The sequence below is a fragment of the Microtus oregoni genome, unplaced genomic scaffold (genome assembly GCF_018167655.1).
Source record: "Microtus oregoni isolate MIOR12 unplaced genomic scaffold, Mior012 000002F_ref0000024, whole genome shotgun sequence".
Classification (NCBI taxonomy): Eukaryota; Metazoa; Chordata; class Mammalia; order Rodentia; family Cricetidae; genus Microtus; species Microtus oregoni.
In genome coordinates, this window is record NW_024543061.1 from 619,928 (window position 1) to 640,221 (window position 20,294).

The 20,294-nt window shown below is 43.1% G+C and overlaps 1 protein-coding gene across 1 annotated transcript in view; it reads left to right on the forward strand.

The window, feature by feature from the left end:
- Positions 1-8,209: 8,209 nt before the first annotated feature.
- LOC121434341 (broad substrate specificity ATP-binding cassette transporter ABCG2) overlaps positions 8,210-20,294 on the forward strand; it is a 99,458-nt gene continuing 87,373 nt past the window's right edge. Inside the window, exon 1 of the mRNA XM_041633221.1 lies at positions 8,210-8,356. The gene's annotated coding sequence lies outside the window, so the exon portion shown is untranslated. The remainder of the gene's footprint in view (positions 8,357-20,294) is intronic.

Genomic DNA, 20,294 nt, shown 5'->3' on the forward strand with positions numbered 1-20,294 from the left:
TTTGAGCTTTAGAGAAAGAAGCTGGAGATCCTCGGAAGCAGGGTACCATCCAGCTGCTGACCTGGGACTTTGTGTAGAGTGAGGCAGAGGAACTAGAGTGAGGGGCAGAAGTTGTCAGTCCAGATGGCCCAATCATGTGCTACCCTGGTGCCTCCTCTACGTTTTGGTCATGTCTTCATATATAGATTGCAAGCAGGGATGTTCTTTTGAGAGAAGAGAGAAAGCAAAAATGCAAAAATCTTGTCTCGCATCCCTGGCCTCTGCTCTGACTCAGGCAGAACCAAAGACATTTTGGCTCAGTCATTTTTGGCATCTTTGGGCTTTAGCAAGGACAGAATTGCAAACTGGACCAGGAGCATTTCTGACTTTTAGACATGGTATATCTGTTTTTAAGATCCCCTCCCTAAAACTGCCTAGCTTGTTTCCTATTCTCATCCTATGCTGGAGAAGTAACCCAAATCATTGTTATGTTATTTGGCCAGTGAATGGCTTCATTCACCGTTCTCTGGAGTGGTAGTTGAGGTACCTTACAGTGGCTCTGTGTAAGAGACCTTAAAGGAGCACTGGAGGTTCCTTCCGTTTGTACAGTCGCCATGCGTGATGAGGAAAGTTGCTTTGTGCCTTGATACAGATATAAGGTTTGGAGTAAAAACAAGAAAATAGTTGGGGAGAAATGAAACTGCAGGCCTCTAGTCAGAGAAAACGGTCATGTCCTACCAGGAGCAGGTGTGACTTCACACAAGAGCTTCGCATAACGAGCTCTAGGCAGATACCCAGGAGAAGCCAGAGCGAAGGCACTGAAAAGTAGAGACCTATTAGAATCCTTCAATAGGCTCCCAAGAGCATCAAGCCATGTGTGGTTTATTTGGCTCCTCGTTGTTTTTTGTGGTGGTTATTTTTATTTTTTCAATCCAGTCTTCAAAGTTTGATTTGAGAGTGATGAACCCGAGATCTCTGCCTTCAGCCATTTTGATAGTTGTGGGAGTGAGTGGCTAAAACCATAGCTTTGCGTTCTACCCAGCTGGATTCTGCCAAGGGAGAAATCGCGGAAAGAGATTTAACCACCATTTGATTTTCATGTTAGAGCACTAGTAGCAAGCTTGTCTTTCAGCTGCAGTGTTGAGACTGAGCCAAAGCGTGGGGTTTTATATATAGCAGCAGGTCTTATTAAGAAAAAAACTTACTCCCCATACTCCCCATATAGTAGGTTATATGGACTTAAGCCTAATGTCTAGTGTGTAGGATTCCTTGGACTGGTTTAAACAAAACCAAGGGGAGAGAAAAAGCATGCTGATTGTTCGAGTTTGGTTTCTTTTGCTGTGATAAACAGCATGACCAAAAAGCAACTTAGAAGGGCTTACTTCTTCTTGCAGATTACAGTCCGCCACTGAGGGAAGCCAAGGCCAGAGCTCAAGCAGGAGTTTGAAGCAGAAGTCGCAGAGGAACACTGCTTATTGGTTTGCTTCCAGGCTTGCAAAGCTACCCTTATATAAAACCCAGGCCACCAGCATAGGGCTGGTAGTTCAGATGGTGGGCAGGGGCCTCCCACATCTACCAGCAATCAAGACAATGATGCACATATACCACAAGCCAATCTGCATGGGCCAATTCTCAGTTTATAGTCATTATTTCAAGGCGATTAGAGTTTGTGTTAAGATGACAATAAGTGTCTGATCATTTTCCCTTTTGAAAAGAGACATAGGATATCCTGATTATGGTTTCCCCTCCTTCTACTCCTTCCAACTTCTTACCAACTTCCTTCCCATCCAAATCCACCTTGTTTCTGTCTCTCATTAGAAAACAAACAGGCAGGCTGGAGAGACGGCTCAGTGGTTAAGAGCACTGCCTGCTCTTCCAGAGGACCTGAGTTCAATTCCCAGCAACCACATGGTGGCTCACAGCCATCTGTAATGAGGTCTGGTGCCCTCTTCTGGCATGCAGGCATACATGCAGACAGAATACTGATAATACTGTACACATAATAAATAAATAAATCTTAAAAAATAATTTCTTTTAAAAAAAGGAAAACAAATAGGCTTCTAAAGGACAGTAATAAGATAAAGCAAAAACTAACAGGTCAAAATAGGACAAAACAAATAAGCCAAAGGAAAAGAGGCCAAGAAACAGAAATAGACAGAGACCCATTCTATTGCATACTCAAGAATCCCATAAAAACACTAAAAGAGAAGAAATAATATATACGTAAAAGAACTGCAAGGGTAAAAAGAGAGAACTTCTCTCTCTCCTTTCCTCCCTCTCCCTCTCTCTTTCTCTCTCACTCTGTCCTTCCCTCTCCCTTCCTCTTCCTTACCCCACCCCTGTGTGATATAAAATTTAAAAAAAGAAAAAACCCCAACACAACATTATGAGACAAGGAAACTTCAAAGATGCTGTTGAATTCATTTTCTTTTGGCATTCACTGCTGGGCATGCAGCCCTACCCTAAAAGCAGTTTGTTTCCCTAGTGAGACTCCATTGGAGAACACTAAAGTTTCATTTGGAAGTGGTGATAAATTTGAGATGCCTTCTGGGTTAGGGATGGGAGTGTATGAGCACTTTTCCCTTCAGCCCCAGGAAGTCATCTGTCGCTGAGGCCTGCATGCCCTGTGCATACTGCTTTAATTTGTGTAAGTTCATACTTGGATCCAGTCTTGCTGGTTTAAAGGGCATTGTTTTCTCAGTGTTCTCCATCTACTCTGGCTCTTACACTCTTTCTGCCTTCTCTTCCATGAGGTTCCCTGAGCCCTGAGGGGAGGGGCTTGAAACATTTTGTTTCGAGCTGAATGTTTCAAGGTCTCTCACTCTTTGCAAGTCTGGCTGTGGGTCTCTGTATTTGTTCCCATTTGCTGCAGGAGGAAGCTTCTCTGATGATGGCTGAGTAAGACATTGATCTCTGAATATATGAAGCATATGAGTAAGGCAGAATGTCATTAGCAGTCACTTTATGTTGTGGGATAAGCTTGATGTACACTGAATACTTATTACTCGGATTGGTTTAATAAAAAGCTGAATGGCCTGGTGTAGGAGGCCCTTCTGTATTTGTGTTGCTTTCATTGGCTATTAAAGAAACTGCCTTGGCCTAATAGATAGGGCAGAACTCAGGTAGGTGGGGAAGACAGAATAGAATGCTGGGAGGAAGAAAGCAGAGACAGGCAGACGCCATGAATCTCCGGCCTGAGACAGATGTAGGTTAGAATCTTGCCGGTAAGCCACAGTCACATGGTGATACACAGATTTAATAGAAATGGGTTAATCAAGATGTAAGAGTTAGCCAATAAGAGGCTAGAGCTAATGGGCCAGGCAGTAATAAAATTAATGCAATTTCTTTGTGGTTATTTCGGGTATAACCTAGCCAGGCACCCGGGACCAAAAGCAGGCCTTCTTGCACTACAATGGCCAATAGGTAAGCAACATTTTCAGGGTAGAGAGAATGCTGGGAGGAAAAAGGGCAGAGTCTCGAGTCGGTGCTGTGGGATAGATGCAGAGCCAGCAGGATGGGAAGCACATAAATGAGGTAAATAAGCCTCTGATATCCAGAGGAAGGGGTGAGGAGGGGGGACATGGATCTTTCTGGGATGGGGAAATAAAATATATTTTATGAATGAATTGAAGCAGGGATAAGAATGGGAGCATCACCCCAGAGGATGCCTGGTCAGTTTTGGGTTTACAATAACTTTAGATGCAAAGGACAGACATGCCGCTTGCTGATGATACAGATCTGAGAGCTTAAAAATCAAAGTGTAAATTACCTGAGTCTTTTGAACTAAAAAATAAAAGATTCAAAATGGAGGCTTACCTTTCAGTCAAAATTAGTTTTAAGAACTAAAGCCCTTCCCACTAAAATAGTTAAACTCACAGACAGGTCTCAATAAAAAACAAACTCAAAACTACCATACTGCTGCTGCTAACTTTAAGAAAATATATTTTACTATTCTTTGATGCTTTAATGGTGATTTTAAAAAGACTTTTTTTTTCCAAGGATTACTCTCAATAATCAAGCATCTATGCCTCATGGTAAATGACTGGATAGTTACAAATGGATAGGAAAGGTAGGGTTTTCACAAGTGGCACAGATTAAGATGGCAGGTGTTTCCAGAATGGAAAAGAGAAGTAGGTTTGTACAAACTGTGAGAGTATGAAGAAGTGGCTAAGCTCTGTGAAAAATGAGACTTGAAGGTGATAATATGATGTTACAATTTCAATGTTCAAACTTTAACACATTAATGTTAAACCTCTAAGTCAAGAGAGTTGCTGTAAGTTATTAATCTACTTTTGGTAACTGTTAAAATGTTGCCTATAAAAACTTTAACAATGATTAAAATGAAAAAAAAAAGAATGGGAGCATCAGCTGGGGGATGGAAGATGGGGTTGAAGATGAAAAAGAGGGGAAAGACAGTTAAATTGAGGGGCCTATGTAGGACAGTATAGGAACAGTGCAGTGGAACCTTCCTAAAATATACAAAGGCAAACCTAATAAAGTTTCCAAATAATGAGTGAGACATAGTCTCAACTGGTCATCTCTTGACACCAAATGAAGCTTCTAGTACTAGGATTGGGTTACATCTAATTGAGACTTATTGTTTTTGTAGTCTGAAATGACATGCAATGAACAATTATAACAATGCCCACATTCCCAAAAAATGGATTGTGGATGTTTGCCTTTTTTTAGAACGCTGGTTACAAGTTGTTATGGATAATGGTTAGAAGAAAAGCTAACCAAAAGAGATTCGATTCAGAGTTCTTGTTTTGTTTTTTGTTTTTAAAAAGGGGGGAAGTGCTGTGAGAAAATGGTTTTACACTGTAAAGATTTGTTTCTTGTATGTGTTTAACAAAATTCTGATTGGCCAATAGCCAGGCAGGAAGTATAGGCAGGACAACCAGGCAGGAAGTAGAGTCAGGACAAGGAGAACAGGAGAATTCTGGGAGAAGAAAAGAGTCAGTCTACAGTCATGACCCAGACATAGAAGAAGCCAGACACAGAGTAAGCAAGATTTGACTGCCTTGCTGAAAAGGTACCAAGCCACGTGGCTAACACAGTCAAGAATTATGGGCTAATAATAATTATTAAGAGTTAATAATAAGAAGCCTGAGCTATTAGGCCTACCAGTTTATGATTAATGTAGACCTCTGTGTGTTTCTTTGGGACTGAACAACTGCAGAACTGCGAAGCAGAATAGGAGTCCCTTCTTACAAGTATCAGGGGAAGGGAGAGGGCTCATGTCACATGGTTAATGAGTTAATCACAGTGTGAGCCAAGCTGTCCTCTATTCCCAGGTATATGCGAGGGGCCCCTGCACTCTGGGGAAGGCTTGTATGACTCTAAGAATGTTGGAGAGGAGAAGCAATTCTAGCTGAGGTGCATCCATTCCACTGGTAGCCCTCTGATGGCCCAGGAGTCTGGTAATCGGAAGCCTGTAAACTCCCTTGAGGAAGTAAGAATGACATTTGTCACCCTCCTGAACTCTGGGCACCTGGGAAGTCTGTTAATGGATTAGAGTCACAAACAGGTGTTAATTGGGAGCTTAGGCCACAGCCCCTTGCATCTATCCTAGCTCCCTGACTCTGAGAGTAAGCACTCTGGACTCCAAATCCCGGCAGGCTAGGTCATGACCCCTCCCTGCGGGGGGAGGTCAGGACCATGCCCAAGAACATTTAAGTGAACTCCCAAAAGAGGAACACGTGGTCTCCTTTTTTCCTCCCAGTGGTAGGGTAGTGTTCGCAAGGCTTCCTGGTTTGCCCTTGGGGCCACCGGAGAGTCCTGAACTCCTATTAAACCTGGATATCTCTTAATTTGGCTTGCTTTAATTTGGCTTCATTGGTAATTTGCATTGGTGGAGAGCTCACATTAGGAAAATATTTCCAATAACAGGCTCCCATTTTCTTACAACAGCTGTGGCTGTAAGGAGGCCTCTTGGGCTAAGCATGGCCTTATTAGCTTCTAGTTGAAAACCTAATATGGTCCACATGCAGAACTGACCGTTAGATGCCGAGCAAATATGTTTCTTTTGGCTAACTTGATGACTTACAGTGGTTTGTGTAAGAATGTAGCAAGGGCAGAACACAGCTTCTCAGGCCTCCTCTCACAGATAAAGACAGGCACCCTCCTGGTGCTTCATGACTCCCTTGCTAGCAGACTCACCTGGGAAGTGCATGCACATCAAAGAGGTGCCACATTTTGTATCCTAACCCCTTCTCTGCCTCCTGCCTGGAAATCAGAGAGCCTGCAGACTCTGGCTGGGACCCCCCTTCTGCCTTGTGGGCTCTGATTCTCTTTAGAAACTTCCCCATGTGGCCTCTGGCGCTGGAACCCAAACTCTGCTGAGAGCGACTGCCTGTGTGTGTTCACAGCATTAAGATCTCTCACAACGGACTCCCCAGTTCTCAGCTGTCTCTCTTAGTGCCCCCTGGAATCACAAACCCCAAACCCAAAACCTGGCAGTCTGTGGATTTAGAGGTAGCGGGGTACAGGGTGGTGGGTTTTGGTGGTTATTAAAAAGCCACAGAATGAAAGCTGACAACAGATAAGGGCTTATTAACTATATGAGCATTCCCCCCTCCCTTTGCTTTGGACTATATATAGTTTGATGCTGTCACCAGGAATGCAGGGAAGGAATGTGGACTCTAGTGCCCTTTCTTTGGGCTGGCAGACTATTGAAAAGATGGACCCTAGGAAATTACAATTTACCCAAGAATCTCATGCTGGGAGAAAGAAAAAGCTGAGGGCCAGCCAGGGAAGGAACCTGAGCCTGACGAACTGTCTCCAGAGAAGGGTTTACAAATCGCCAGATGACCTTGTAGGAGAGTCTGGCCCAGGGAAAGCTTGGAGCTGAGATAGTGGTGTTAGGACCCTGGAGCTTGACCAGGGCGGTTCCTGGGTCTCTTGGTCCTTCTTTCCTTGTCAAGTTGGGAGCACAGGCCCCAGCCCCTCACATCTATCCCAGTCCCCAGGCCTGATCTGGACTCCAAATCCCAGCAGGCCAGGTCCTGACCCCACCCCCAGGGAGGGGTCAGGACCACTTTTTCCCCCCAGGGTATTTAAATGAGCTCCCAAAAGAGGAACACGTGGTCTTCCTTTCTTCCTCCCTTTGGTCGAGTTTGCAAGGCTTCCCGGGCTTCCCGGTTCCCTCTCAGGGCCACCCGAGAGCGCAGAACTCCCATTAAACCTGGATATTTCTTAATTTGACTTGTTTTGATTTGGCTTGATTGGGAATTTTGCGTCAGTAGGGAGCTCACGTTAGGAAATATTCCTAACATTCCACGGTATGATTCTCCTTTGCTTTTTACATGGGGTCTTCTAGTAGTCTTACTTACACTGGGTGACTCACCCTGGCCTGCTCGGCTGCTAGCCCGTGCCAGGTTAGATTGAGCAGCTTCGTGCTGTATTAAATGACCTTTTGCTTTCTGTACCACTGCTATAAAAACGTTCTGCTTATTCCTGAAAATAAAATAAACGGTTATTTCTTTACTCATTCAGCTGTCCGAAGTAACTTCAGACATTTCAGAAATCCGTCAGCGCCCTCTGACCATCCTTTGGTGCTTTTGTTTAGGAAAGGCCTGCCTTGCTTCACACTCCGCATGCAGCTTGCCTTCCCTCTTTAAATCTCTGGTGGGCCTTGCAGCGGAACCGAACTCTGGTTTTGCTTGCTTCCTTTTCAACTGTATCATCTTCCTGCTCGCGCGCTTTTTCAACAAAAATGGCAAAGCCTGTAAAAGGAGAAGCCCCTTTCCTAGGAGCTAAAAGACAGGAAGTTTACGCGCGCGCACGCAGGATGGAGGCGGGGTGGGAGCCAGGGGTGGGGAAAGGGGGGCTTTGCCGGAATAGGTTTTTACTCTTCGGTTCTAAAAGACAGCTGCTGTTAGGGCTGGAGATGCTGCCGCCCAGAGAACAAGATATAAAAAGATCTCTCTGGCTGGATTTCCTTCTCCGGTCTTGCCGACAACTTCAAGAGAAGCTCCCAAGCTGATAGTATTCAAGACTAGATAATCTTCAGTTTGAATCCACATTTCTTTCTTGATTCAGGATGAGCAGCTAACAGAGATTCTTTATTTTCGTCCTGAAATTAATTGAGGAAATTTATAAATTTCCTTGTAGCTAGATGTTTGTCAAGTCTCGATTTTGCCTGTCTCTTGGAACAAAACTTAACAAGGTGGGGCACCGACAAGTTTCCTCCCCAAACTTTTCCTCAACTTCCCTGCAAGCAAGCGTGGACTCAACTCTTGGGGTGCCTTTTGTCTGTGTGGCAGACATTGATCTGGCTTGAAGTCTTGCTCCCGCGTGCAATCTTACTGGATTTCACACCCGCCTCTGTCTGAGGTTTGGGCTACTTTCCTTTGATATCACTCACCCCGTACCTAAGGTAAGTTGGCGGTTTTTTTTTTTCTTTCTGCTATTAGAGGTCAAACTTAGGACCTTGTGCGCGCCGTGCAAATGATCTGGCACTCACTGAGCTGCACTCCCGACCCGTTTTGTAGAAACAATCTTTCTTTACTTGTGCTTTGACAAATGTGATTAAATCTGTACTTTTTACACTTCACTGTGGGTATGAATCACTTGAGGAACTTATTAAAAATAGGATAAAGGTGGCTTAAGAGTAATCAGAGTGTGTTGGTTATGTGTATGTAATCAGCAAAGAACAGATTTAACTAATTAAAGCAATAAAAACAGGAACTTGAGATGTAGCCCAGTAGTTGAATACTTGCCTAACATGTTTAAGGCACTGGGTTCATTCTCAGTCATGCTGTGAGTCTGGGATTCTGTTTATTTGCTTGTTTGTTTGGCTAGATCGCTTTGTTTTAAAGACATGGTCTCACTGTGTAGCCCTGGCTGGCCTACAGCTAGCTTTGCAGACCAGGCTGACCTCAAATTCACAGACATCTACCTGACCCTACCTCCTGAGTTCTAAGATTAAAGGCGTGCATCCCTGCATCCTGCCTTAGAATTTTTAAATTTTATCTAAAAACAAAACAAAAGCTTTTATTTTATTTTGGAAGTTATTTATTATATTTTACCTAGGGCTTGAACTCAATGACTCATGTGTGATAGGCCAGTATCCTACCTCTGAGCTATATCCGCAGCCCCTAGATTCTACATGTTACAACCTCCAAGGGATCACTGCATCTCAATGCTGTGGTTTGTGTTCCAGCCTTGAGTAAACAAGGGCTTAGCTCTCTAGAGATTTAGCTTCATCAGAAGGGGTTGCAAAATACAGACAGGATGACAGGATTTGGCTGAGCACATGATTATGTAGAACATTGAAAAAAAAATCACTGTGAGAAGTTGTCTTTAAATTCAGAAGTTCTCGTTAAAGAGTTCCCAGACATGTGTAATGCAAGCCAGGCTAGTCACGTCAGAGAGGAGACTGAGTGTCTCCTCTGGTTATTTGTTCATCTTTCCTCTCCACATGTCTCACAATTATTTACCAGTCTGGGGCTGCTTTAGTGCTATGAGACCAGAAAGGAGCAGTTAAAACAGAAACTACATGCTCAAAAGTCTAAAATATCTACTGTCCTGACTTTTATAGAAGTGTGTCAAGCATCCCATGATGTAAGCAAAGGTGCTGTCTACTCTCTGGGTCCGAGGCTATGACTCTGACTTTGGCACTGGCTGTAGAAGATGGAGACAGAAATCCCTGCCTGTTTGAAGTGTACCTTATAGATAATAAGCAAGCAGAAAAGCAATATATGATACAGTGTAAAAAGGATATTCCGGAGGGCAAAAGGAGGTTTAACAACAAAGTGTTCGGGACAAACATTTGAAGGAAGCCTGAAGAGACTGAGAGAAAGGCGAAAGAGGTGGAGGAAGGCATGGTGCATCCTGCTAGAGACGCAGTCAGACCAGTGAGGATGGAGTAACCACCTCATGGTTCCCACAGCCAAGCATTGGGTTGTACACAATGGTTACTGATGGCTCAACTTCCCACACTGCACTTTAACGGCACCGTCCTATTCACTGTCCTATGAAGCCAGCTCTTTCGTCATGATAGGGATAGACAGTAAATGGTGCGAACAGGTGAGCATTTCCAAACCTGCTTTGCCACATACATAGGCTTGTGATGAGAAGCAATGGTATGTCAACTACATGGCAATACCCTTGCTCTTAGAGGCAAGGCCAAGAAGTAATGTGCAATAGAAAAGGTATCCTTCAACTGCATGGAAATAACGCAGGCCCATGTTCCGCAGGTAGGACATGTGAATTTCCACCCTGAGTATGTGATTGTCCTAGGAAGGAATAAGAGCCGTTTCCTTGGATTGAAAGAGTGCACACATTTCTGAAACTGGGTAACTACCTGGTCATCCTGGGTAGTTGTATCACATCGATGGCTTAGTATTGGCTTTGGCTGTTGGTAGATGAGGGACCCTGCGAGAATGATAAGCAGAGCATGCTGAGAGAAGTGAAAACCATGTTATAAACTCTCAAACCTATCATCATCGTTGAGTTTGAGGACGTCTGGGGAAAGAGTGTTTTATGGGCATCCACAAAACCGATTGTCTTGGCCATCTGATTCTTTTCAAACCTACAACATTATAGATCACTACAGTGGACATAAAGATATCCTTCTATTGTGTCTCCCCAAACCCCACCCCCTCTTGTCAGATTTCCAATTAGGAAACAATTGCCGCGTTAACTAATGGTTGCGTACTGGGGACTAGATGCTGTGTTGTCCGTGTTAAACATCTTAATCTTTTGCTGCTCTGGAACTGACATTTCAGTCTGATAGAGGTTTTTGTTCCCACTAAGTAGGTGAGTTAAATAGGAATTAGGGGGAGGCTGTTGGTTATCCTGTTTATTTTGGTATTAGTCACTGAAATTCTCTTTAGGGACACAGTACTGAGTATCTTTTGTCCAAGATTCTTGGGGCCACACATGTTTCAGACTTGGGAACACATGCATGTATTCCTTAAACTCTGAGGATCAGACCCAAATCCAAGTGCAGAATTTATTCAGATTCCGTTACCCACATACACTTTGTAATATAGCCTGAAGGGGAGCGCACCTGCATCTTTGTGACCAAAAGTTTCAGACTCTGGAGCACTTCAGGTTTTGGCCTTTTGGATTTGGGATTCATACTTACATGGTTTCTGCTTTCTTGGCCGGTAGAAGGTGAAGGGCAGGTCCAGGGGAAACCATTTAATGCTTGCTGCCATCCCAGCTGCCACTCCTCAGGGGCTGCCATCTGTATGCTCACCTGTAGAGTCTTGAAATATTTTCTTTTCCTAGATAGGTCAGGTGGGTAATTTAGAGGCCATAACTATGAAGCTCTAGAGGTGTTGACTATTTCTGGACCAGCTTTGATTGGCAACCTCATTGCAAAGGCAAATCCACAGACATTAGCCTAATCCTCTTAAATCAGAATCCTAGCAAGTGGTTCTCCAAAGTCAGGATTTTCTCTCTGTCTTGGTGAGGGGTGGTGGTACTGGTGCTTAAACTTGGGGCTCTGGGGATGTGCTCTCCTACTGACCCCCACCCTGCCATGAGCTAATCTACCCTGAGAATCGCCACATGAAATTATTGATAACTGCTAACTTCTATCAGTTGTTATCAACCAGGGACAATTGTGCTTCTTTTGTAAGACTGTCAAATATAATACACCATTTACGTATAAGTATTTTCCCTGTAATAATTTTAATCTGAGATTCAAGTTTTATCTGTATTGGTTAATGATCCCCCACCTATGCTCACACAAGCAATCCTAATTAAATAGAGTAGGCTATACGCGCACACACACACACACACACACACACACACACACTCACACAAAGACTTGAAAGTAACCAGGCGTGGAGAGGCAAAGAGGTTTGGTGGGAGAGGGGTAAGAGAGGATAAGGAGGATAAATATAATAAAAGTATATATATATATGTACATATGTATTTATATATATATATACACATATACATACAAATATATATGTACCGCATTGTGAAAGAGTCAATACAGGAAAAGAAAAACTTCCCACATATGCCCATCAGTGGACTCTCAGTCTCTGAACTGACTTAGGGCTGAGTATTAGATAAGGGCGTACTTTGGTTCCCTAAAGTTCTGCCTCACAGACCGGGATTTCTTTCTACTTACATACATGAGAATCTCAGTCCTGGTGACCCATATGCTCTTGCCTCAGAGCACAACAGGTTGGAGAAGTCTAGAAAACTCTCTTCCCTCTAGCTTACCTGGAAATTGGATCATTTGCTCTCTCACAGTGAAGCTGTCCCGGCTGGCCTCGAACTCGCTGCAGTATCCCCAGGTGAGGGTACGCTTTCCCACATCAGTCACGCATACCGTTCTGTCTGACCCACAGACTTCTTCAGGTTTAAGTCATCTGTGTGTCTGGTTCACCAAAGCATTTTCTGGTCGTGAGTCACAGTATTTGTCAGCTGAGCTGTCTCTTTAGCCCCCAGTAAGCATTTTTAAAAGATTTACTTACTTATTTTTTGGTATATGTGTCTGTGTAAGTGTACGCACACTTAGGTGTGGGTGAACACATCTACGTATGTACATGTAGGCCAGAAGAGGGTGTCAGGTGTCCTCTCTTACTGTTGGCCTACTTCTTTGAGGCAGGGCCTCTCCCTGAACGTAAAGCTCACATTCTCTCAAGGAAGCTGGAAGCCAGCAATCCTTAGTGATCCTCTTGCTTCTCATCCCTCTCAGAGTGGGGGGTTTCAGGTGTCATGAGATGTCCAATTTGGTACGTAGATGCTGCAGTTCAAACTCTGGCCTTCATGATTACACACAAGCACTCTTAACAGCTGAGCCAAATCTCCAGTCCCAGCAAATTTATTTTTTTTTTTATGCTGAGGTGTATGTGCAAAGATGTTATAGAACATGTGTGGAGATTGGAGAACATCTTGTAGGAGTTGATTTTCTCCTTCTAATCTCTGGTCACTTGGCCTGGGAGCAAGCTTTTACTTTGTATGACATCTTCTGACCCTCATCAAGGAATTTTTAATGTAGTGATAGCAGTACTACCCCAGAGTAGTAAAGTTCGTAGATGTACCCCTTCAGACTGAACATACTGGACCTATTCTGTAAATGTTGCTCTTTTGTCTAAATTATGTGAGAGATTTCCTGGTTTTTTAGTTGCAGACATCATCGGGCCTGGACATTTATTACGTATCCTTTTTCAAACTGTTAGCACCACCTCCATTCCTCCACCACTGTGCTATACTCCAAATCTTGATTCTTGGGGAGAGCACCCATATCACTGGTTTAATTGTTGTTTGCTTGGATGATTGGGAATCCCAGGTTGGGCTTACCCTTGCTGTTACCCTGACTCAGCCTCCTTAGTGATGGAATTCCAGATACTTGATGCCACACCCGGCTTTGATGGTTATAACCCGTAATGACTGAGCATCCCTAGCTCTTCCTTCAGGTCCTACAGATGTAAACTAACAAGTTCTGTAGCCTTTTTTAGGGATGAGCTCTCTCCCCCGGAGGGGACCATGTTACTGTCTCTGAAAAGTGGTTCAGTTATCTATTGCTGCTTACAAAACCAACTCAAATTTAACTCGGTAATTTATCATTATTCTCATTGTTTGAGTAGAGTGAATTCAAGGCCAAGACTGGAGAGCTGATGGAATTTGTAGGATTTTTTAAAAAACAGTTTTGCTGTCAAACGAAGCAGAACAACAGAACAGTTGGAAGAGAGTGTGGGATCAAGAGAAATATTGAAAATGAGGTAAATAAATAACAGCATGCTTATGCTGAGGCATGTGACCCCGATTGACTTCGTATAAGATAATACAGAAGAGAGAAAGGTTGTCACCGAGCAAAGAAAGAGATAGGATTTGATGCAAAGCAGCTGCCCTGGCCTTTACATAGGAAAGTAGACAGCTCCTCTAAGAATAATAAAAGTAGGTGGGCACTTCCAGTGGTCTAAAAGTTCCCTTTGCTTCAGTTTTCTCAGTAAGGCAGTAAGTGACATTATCATCTGAGAATCACACATACACACACATGTGCACTTAGACGCACATCATGAGCGTGGAGGGGCACATCATGGGGAGTAGAAGTAGGAGTGAGTGAATCAGGTGACTATTGAAATAGGAAAATAAGGACAGGAATGGTTGCACATTCCTGTACTTTTGGCACTTGGGAGTCTGAGGCAGGAGAATCATGAGATTGAGGCCTGCCTGGGTTACATAGCCTCCACACACACAAGAGAGGCCAGGGCTAGCAGCCATACAGTATCAGTAGGCAGACAACAGTGAGGCATTAGGGTTCCTGATGCTCAATTTAAAATTAGACGAGTCATTATTCGTATGGGATTTCCCCACTTCCATTCAGCTGCAGGGATGAAGAGGAGGGAAGTTAGTTACTGGGTTTTGCCTAGAGAGGGTGTGACTATAACAAAGACTGTCAACTTTCAGCAGGCGTGGGAACTAGAGACACCTGAACAGGACGAAGCACAGAAAACACTGGTGTGTGGGTTCCTGCGGGGTGTTGTTGGAACTGGGTGACTAGTGGAGCTGGAACTGGTGGAATATGATGGCTTGGAAGTGAGACAAGGTTGGTGATGGCAAATTCTCTGACATTCCCTGGGAGAATGTTGCTGAATCAGGGAAGAATGTTGGGAAGTCGTCTGTCTGTGTAGTGAGTTACTGAGAATAGAGACAAAAGGCGTGCTACAGAGTGACAGAGATGGCAAGAAGCATGCGAAGCAGCCAGTGACAGAGTTTAAAGATGTGATGATGTGGAATTCAAAGCTGAGACTTAGGAGGATTGTTGGATGGCCCAATTTGGAATGTTTATCTTTTACATTGTTTTGGTTTCTCCTTGAGGGATAAGCAATATCATAATTTGAAATGTCCTCATGCTTTGGGGAAAATGTGTTGGCATAAAGACTTTTCATGCTTTAATCACAAGAGGGTGCCAGAGTCAAGCAAACGAAGTAGAGCTTTGGGGCTGGAGAGATGGCTCAGCTGTTAACGGCAAGGCTCAGGAGCAAAACTATGAGGAGTCGGAGCTTTGGGTGTTGAGCTGGCTAATTGTTAATAGCTCATGTTCATGTTGAATAGGGGAGATAGTCACACATCCTTCATCACACACACACACACACACACACACACACACGTGTATATGTGACATGAAGTTGAGGGGAGGGTGTGTTGAGGGGAGTTCTAGAGAGGCTGAAGGGGGCCAGTAGAATGTGTATATAATTAAAATAAATTGTATACTTATGATGAAGAGATGATTCATTTGCTGGGTTTCATCAGGACTATTTTTGTTCTTTTTACCTGATGCACCATACTCCACTATCTCATCATCACTGAGATAGGTTAATGGGAAGAGTCGATGCAGAAAATAAATGGTAAGGCTACCAGGGAGAACATTTGAAAATAAACCAGAAAGGGCGGACCAGTGGCACACGCTTGTAACCCCAGCCATGGGAAGGGCAAGGTAGGAGTACTGACACAAGGTCAAGGACAACCAGATCTATAAACTGGGTTTCAGGCCTGCTAATTAGGATGAGACCCTGCCTGAAAGCAAAACAAGGCCCGGAGAGATGACTCAGCGTTTCAGAGTATGCATGGCTTTTCCTGTTGCATATAACTGCCTGTAACTACAACTCTGCAGGCGCTGCATTCATATTCACAAGCGCTCTCTCTCTCTCTCTCTCTCTCTCTCTCTCTCTCACACACACACACACACACACACACACACACGCAAGTACACATGACTTTGAAAATAAAATTAATTAACAAAACTTAAACAACACAAAACAAAAACAGCATCTCAAATAAAAGTAAAAAGGTATTTTATAATTTTTTTAGGGCATCCTAAATAAAATATTGGATTATTGATATTTTTTACCAAGTCATATTGTAATGTTTAGTATTGCTTTGTCAACTTGTCAGCATCCTGAATAACAGAAGGATTCTGTAGATTAGGTTGACTGTGGTAGGTAGGAAGACCCACCCTAAATGTAGGTGATGCCATTCCCCTGGCTGGACCCAGATAAATAAAAAGAGAAAGCAAGGTGAGCACCAACATCCTGGATACAGATTGTGAGACCCTGAGAGTCCACTGAAATGTGATTTCACAGACTCCATCTTAAAAGATGGGACTTCTTTTAAAACAACGGGTTAGCTAGGGTTAACCTCAGTTCCAGAAATGTGCTGAGATAGAGAAATTTAAAATAGACGGCCACCTGGACAGCCAATTAAGGTGTGAGACAGTAAAAGTGAACGAGGTCCAGCTGTGACTGAAGACATCCTGCCCTAGCAGATACCTTGCCAGTAATTTATGATTCTTTGTTAGGGTTTTGCGCACAAACACTGACTAATGGTTTCAGAAATCTGCTTATCTGTACCTTCTTTACCCAATCCCAAGATGCCAGGACATGTATCTCCTACTTGAGGTGTTTTCCCCTTAGAAGTTTGTCTTTTTTTGAATTCCTGAGCCAAGTTCTCTTCTTACCCGCTGTGTTGGTGTGCTGAAGGTTTGTGGTCCCAGCTTAAGCTTGTTAAACAAAGACCCTCTTGCATTTACATAGGAAAATTGGCTCCGTGGTTTCATTAGGGAGTCTGAGACACAGGCATGACAGATGCAGTGTGGTTAGTGTCCTATTCCTGCTTCCAGGACTTCTCCGGAATGCTCTACACCCTCGGACTTTGAAACAAATAGACCCTTTCTTCCTTAACTTTCCCTTGTTGAGTATTTCATCATAACCATGAGAAAAATAACTGATACATACTTTTAATCCACTTAGAGGATATTTAGTTGCAAGTTTGTGTGTGAATTAGCATTCTAAATGACTAAGAGATAGACCTTAACGAGGTGATATTCTTGCATACCATGTTTAGGCTATTGAGACAGATGTGTCTTTGTAAGTCAGTAAAGGATCTACCCCTAAGGCACAGACACGGGCAACCTTTCCAGTAAAAGTCAGGCACGAAGTCACAGAGAGTGAAAATAGTAAATATCGGAAGATGTTTCTGTTCAGCCTTTAAGCCAACTGTTATATGGTCATATTGCTGTGTTCTCTTGAATCTAAAAATTCTCTCTGTTTCTCCTCTCTCTCCCTCTCTCTGTCTATCTCCCTCTATTCATGATGCCTTTGATACACTGTCAGTACTGAATTCTGCCTTTAACAGTGCTGGTTGTGCAGTCACTTAAATAATCCAAAAATGAGACCAGCTAGATAGTTCAGGAGATAGAGCATTTACACCCAAGCCCGAAGACCTGAGTTTGATCACTAAGTTCCGCACTGCGAAGGAGACTTGACTCCCACTGGTTGAGAGCTGACCTCCACGGGTACATTTTAGTTGACTTTACAGTTGTGTAGATTGACCTATACTACTAAGCACCCAGGAACAGTAAATAGGAGTCATATGTTGTATAATGTTTTGGCCAAGAAAGTGGTTCCATAAAATTATATTGTCAAGAGGTACCTTACACATCTTCATTTGTGCAAGTCTACTCTGTGATGCTCATTTGATGGGGGAATCACCTGAGGATGCAAGATTGTGGACTGTCCTTCTTCCTTTGGGAATTTGGTTGATTTCAAATGTGAAGAGGGACACACATTTTTTTCCTAGCATTTTTCATCTAAGCCAGTTATGTCCATTCTATAAACTGTGGTGCTGATGCTTTTGTTGTCCAGACCGGTAATGACAACACTATGTCACAAGCATCACTTGGCCAACACTGTAAAATGATATTGAAAAATTCATCCCTGTTTCAGTGATACTAAGATGGGAGAGAAATGTGTATTTAATATATTTTAAAATTATTTTTATTTTTAATTTTTTTAGTGTAGCGGCGTAAATGAATGCAGATAGATTGTAATAATATATACAGCTTTAATGGGGAAATAGACTTACAGAACCACAGGTTCCCGTGGAGAACAGGAAAGCAGAAGGGGCGGTTGCAATCTTTATAAGTAAAAAATATCCTCGGGGGACCCTGCCCCCTGCTAGCAAGTTGATTGGCTGGGTCTCTCCTACACCTGTTTCAGTGATACTAAGATGGGAGAGAAATATGTATTTTATATATTTTAAAATTATTTTTATTTTTAATTTTTTGAGAATTTCATACCATAGTACCATATTTGTCATTAAAATATGCACTGTAGAAATAACTGAATATAGCGGATGGTTTTGTTACACTACACTGGCAGAGAAGCCAGAGAGTGGCAGAAGCTGAACCCGGGCTCCTGCTCTCCTTCTACCTGAGTAGAGGATGGGCAAGGGCTTCCATTGCTATCATAAACACTTGCAGAGAATTATTATTCCTATGTAAGTTCTCCCATTATCTCTACCTAGGGTTTCACTTATTTGTTATAAAGTTTACTTCTACTTTGAGTAAACTGAACTCTGGCAAGCTTCCTCGGTCAGACAGAAACAAGAATCATGAATTATCCCTTAACAAAATGCATATGGCCATTCTCTTTTATAATACAAAGTCCTTTCAAATTCATATTCCTGCAATTTCTTTTCATAAAAATATACATTGGTGACTCTCTGTACCTTCAGTAACATCTCTCATATAGCCTCTGAGGTTAGTAGCTTTGTATTTATTGTATGTAGCTATTGTTTGACTTCACCTCCCGCCTTCTGGCTTAGAGAGGCACTGTAGTCATTAAAAGTATGAACTCGAGAGCCAGGTTGTCTGTGCTTGAGTTTTTCCTCTGTTCCTTGTTATCCGTGTTACTTGGGGTCATTTTCCTGACCCTACCTTGCATTCCCCCAGAATGGTGTTTTATAGAACCAAACTTCACACATTTGTTGTAAGGACTAAATAAAATGGCGTATGTAGGACCTTTGAGGCATTGTCTGGCACAGAGAAGCAATTCCTTATCAGGAATTCAAATTCAAGCACCTGTTGATGCCATTCTTCAGTTCAGCTACTATGATGTCTTAGCTGATTAGTTCAGACTAATCATATATAAGGTGAGGTGTTTCTTGTTCCTTCTGTATCTCTAACATTCTGTTTGATTCCGCTAAGTACAGCCGTGAGTAGACTTATACCCCTTACAGTTTCCTCAACCATCTAAATTATCAAAGGCTGCATGCTGGCTGGCATCTTGTGTAAGATTAACATGACTGTGAAAGATGGGTGATGCCTCTTTGAGCTGTTGGTGCCTTTTCGTGAGCAGGAAAGCCATTTCTTCAATAAGATTATGCCTGGTAGGCATTTTAGAGCTGCGGTTTGTTAGGAGCTTGGGAGTAATTTTTGAAACCTTATATGTTAAGTTTCAAAATGCCAAGGATACAATTAAAGAATTACATTTTTAAAGATAATCCAATATACAATTGGAAAAACTGGAATTAAAAAAATAATCTCTATAAGAAAATTCAAAGTCTCTCAGCTTTTTCTGAAGTTCTTCCAACTTGTCTTAGGTAGGTAAGGTTTCTATTACTATGATGAAACATAACCAAAATCAAGTTGGGGAGGAAAGGGTTTATTTGGCTTACACTTCCACATCACTGCTCATCATCGGAAGAAGTCAGGCAAGAACTCAAATGGGGCAGGAACCTGGAGGCAAGAGCTGATGCAGAAGCCATGGAGGGATTTTGCTTATTGGTTTGCGCAGCTTGCTTTTTTATAGAACTCCAGACCACCAGCCGAGGAGTAGCATGGCCCACTAATCGAGGGTCCTCAATTAGTCAATTAATTAAGAAAATGCCTTACAGGCTTGCCTACAACCTGATCTTACAGAGACTTTTTTTCAATTGAAAATATATTCTTCTCTCATATAATACATTCTAACCACAGTTTCCGCACCCTCCACTTCTCCAAGCCCCACCACCCCACCTATCCCCAGTCCTTCTCTGTCTCCCTTCAGAAAAGAGCAGGCTTCCAAGAGACAACAACCTAACACACCAAGACAAGATGCGATAAATCTTGAATAAGAGAAGGCAAAATCCCTAACACCAAGGCTGGACAAGGTAACCAGGAGGAGGAAAAAGGTCCCAAGAAGAGCGAAAGAGTAAAAGGCACACCCGCTCCCATAGTTAGGAGTCCCACAGAATGACCAAGCTACCAGCCACAGCACATATGCAGAGGACCTCCTGCAGATGTTGCAGCCACAGCACATATGCAGAGGACCTCCTGCAGATGCTACAGCCACAGCACATATGCAGAGGACCTCCCGCAGATGCTGCAGGCCACAGCACATATGCAGAGGACCTCCTGCAGATGCTGCAGCCACAGCACATATGCAGAGGACCTCCTGTAGACGCTGCAGGCCACAGCACATATGCAGAGGACCTCCTGCAGATGCTGCAGCCACAGCACATATGCAGAGGACCTCCCGCAGATGCTGTAGGCCCTGTGCTGCTGCTTCACTCCTGTGAGCATG